Genomic DNA, 3071 nt, shown 5'->3' with positions numbered 1-3071 from the left:
CCAGCCTGTCTCATCTTTTTTGGAAGGTCCAGCGCTCGGCCGTAACCCTTCTGTCTGTTTGGACTCTCACATACATTCGGTTAATCATAGAAAAACGAGAACAAAACTTTTTAGCCCCTTAAATTCATAAAACAGACATGGTGCAGTTATTTCCATTCTAGAAAATAAGAGTAATCACCACCATTCCTATAAATTCTGGATATTCTAACAATCTGAATCTTTTTTAAATGTTCGATGAAGCCCTTTGCTGTTCTGTTTAGAGACTCAGCTGATCATAAACCAAGTTTTGCTCTTGAACCAAGCTTCTAAACTCTTCACCTTTTTCATTTCTCAGTTAGTATTCACTTTAAAACTGATTAAAAGAAAAATTAAATGAATGCCTATCAACAAATGTGGGATCTAAACTCTAGTGCTTTCTCTAAAATAATTTCCTTTCTCAATTCAGAAATGTGTGTGTGTAAGTCACAACACCCGTGACACCAAAACGGCTTTCTTTTCTCTCTTTTCTCTACACTGTGAGCACACACACCAAATCAGAAAGGCTTTTTTCTCTCTTTTCTACATTATGGACTGTGGGGACACAAAACCGCTCTCTCTCTTTTTTTTTTTGATTGTGTGCCAGGGCGTTGTCTCGCGTATTAGATTATGCTTAAGATACGAATGGGTTTATCAGTCACATCAGAATCCATACATACTGATCCTCCCGTAATAAAATGGTCGGATCTTATCAAACACACTTTGTTTCTTGTGACAAGTCAGCGAAACAGCGTATACACGTCAAGACACTGAATCAAGTTTGCCACAAGAACTCATAAGTTTGGCAGTATTGCTCTGCCGTCAGCAATCATACACCCATTTTATTTTCATGAGACATGTGCAGGCACCTGTTCATCTACTGTTCTATCACTATGAATTAGTTTATCTATTATCAATAAGGATACTTCTACAACTACTATCAAAGTATGTCCGGACTTCTTATGTTGTCAGTTGCTATATATGAATAAGTGGGTTGCTACTGAAAAGCATTAAGCATGTCACACAGCCCAAACATATAACATTTCAGGACACACCACACAGTTAACAACCACAGTGAAGCGTGTCAAAGCCCAAACATGTAACATTCAACAGGACACTTACACAACACATTCAAATCAAACAGTCAGACAACATACAAGAACATATACCCCAGCCGGCATTGCTCCCTGCCTATTTTCCTACAACTCACTATGTGTGCGCACACCTTTATTCACAAACTCTTCAACTTATACTCTTTTACCGAAGCTGCTACAGCTCGATTGGCCAAATACCCTTAGATCCTATTTCGGTGAATTTGACATCTGCCTTGTATGTAACAGATTAGCAGTTTAGCAGTTTTAATTTAGTTTGAGTGAAGGAATTCATTTTATAGCAAAATCCGAAATCGTGAAGAACTCATGAAAGTAAGCTTATTCTCGGATTCCTGAAACTTTAGATTTGCTCTTTCTTTTACTGCAAAGTACAACGTTGAGCAGCACTAATGAGTTGTTTCTATTTTTGGTAGGCTTTACCTTTGCGGATGAAGCCCTTTCTGTCTGTGCAAAAGAAATCTTGTTACTGTGCAGAGTGACTTCTCTGAGTAGAGTCGCCTTACTTGTTGCGACTGTGCCGATGTTCGAAGCTGGAGTGCAAAGTTGTTGCTTTAATGGTGCTCGCTGGAGCGTGTGGTAGTGTAAAGTTATACCATTTAAAAGGGCTGAAGAGTGCTCAGTGCAGCGGGTGGGCGGAGGTGCAAAGTGACACTATGGCCATAAAAAGAACACCGCTACAAGTGCGCATTGTGCCAGGAAGGGCCCTCGGACGTGAACCAGTGGACAGATATCGCTTCTCGGCCTTTTGGCTAAGATCAAGTGTAGTATCTGTACTTATCAGTTTAATATGTGATATGTCTATGCAAGGACTACATATTAAATGGATTTTTATCAATAGGAGTTGAAAAAGGAGCTTGCTCCGTTCACTCCAAGCATCGACCCGGTACTGCAGTGCCGCTGGGAACGGTGCGGTCTCCTCTGCTCTTGTGAAAAAGCAAACAGCGGTGCAGGAAGGAAGTTTCTTTTAATCTGCTGAGAAAAGAAAGTGAATGCGAAGCAGACTTTAACACGGCTCTGGGAGCGAGCCGAGTGCGGGCTAACCAGGAGAATTGCTTGAAAGATACGCGACACCGAATGAGCGGTCAGAACAAAGCCTCAATACGGTGTTCCTGTGGTGTTTTTATAAAATGCGGTGTAAAAAAAGGTGTGAATGCCCCATAGAAAACTAAAAGGTGGAGCGGAAGTGTTCCGCTGTAAGACGGTGTGAATGTCCGACCATAGTTGGTAAAAAGTGGGTATGAAAAGGTTCGAATGCCCAAATTCGGCTGCAAAAAACTGTGTTCGGCTGCAAAAAGGTGTGAATGTTCGACTAAAGTTTGTAAAAAGTGGGTAAGACAAGGTGCGAATGCCTGACAATGTATGATCAAAAGCGGGAGCAGAGGTGTTCAGCTGCAAGACGGTCTAAATGTCCATTATTAATTGCTAGAAAACATGAAAGAAAATTTTCGAAAATCAATCCGCACATGATCATAAGTGGGAGAGGAGGTGTTCAGCTGCAAGAAGGTGTGAATGTCCTACCATAATTGCTGAAAAATGTGTTAGAAACGGTAAGAATGCCGGACCATACCTCATCAAAAGCTAGAGAGGTGGTGTTCGGCTGCAAGTAGGTGTGAATGTCTGACTAAAGTTCAAATATATTAACAAAAGCGGGAGGAGAGGTCTTCGGATGAGTGGTTGAGAATTTCCAACCATAATCTATAAAATGCGGTGAAAAAAAAGATTTGATAGAAACCTAAAAGGTGGAGCGGAAGTGTTCGGCTGCAAGAAGGTGTGAATGTCCATCTATAGTTGGTGAAAAGCAGGAAAAGCAAGGTCTGAATGCCCAACCTTACATCATCAAAAGCGAGATCAGAGGTGATTGGCGGCAAGAAAACGGGTAAGGTGTGAATGACCGACTAAATATCAACAAAAGTGGGGGCGGAGATCTTCGGATGCAACTGGGTG

General features: G+C 41.4%; 1 non-coding gene across 1 annotated transcript; it reads left to right on the top strand.

Moving 5' to 3' along the window:
• The first annotated feature begins 1856 nt into the window (after positions 1 to 1856).
• Positions 1857 to 2044, top strand: LOC140306173 (U2 spliceosomal RNA). Its single transcript, XR_011915526.1, has one exon. It is a non-coding gene; the product is annotated as a U2 spliceosomal RNA (small nuclear RNA).
• The last annotated feature ends 1027 nt before the right edge of the window (positions 2045 to 3071 follow it).

This window comes from Leuresthes tenuis, unplaced genomic scaffold, assembly GCF_036924035.1.
Source record: "Leuresthes tenuis unplaced genomic scaffold, fLeuTen1.0.hap1 SCAF_4, whole genome shotgun sequence".
NCBI lineage: Eukaryota > Metazoa > Chordata > Actinopteri > Atheriniformes > Atherinopsidae > Leuresthes > Leuresthes tenuis.
The sequence above is the reverse complement of the archived record's forward strand: the minus strand, read 5'-3'. Positions and strand labels throughout refer to the sequence as shown.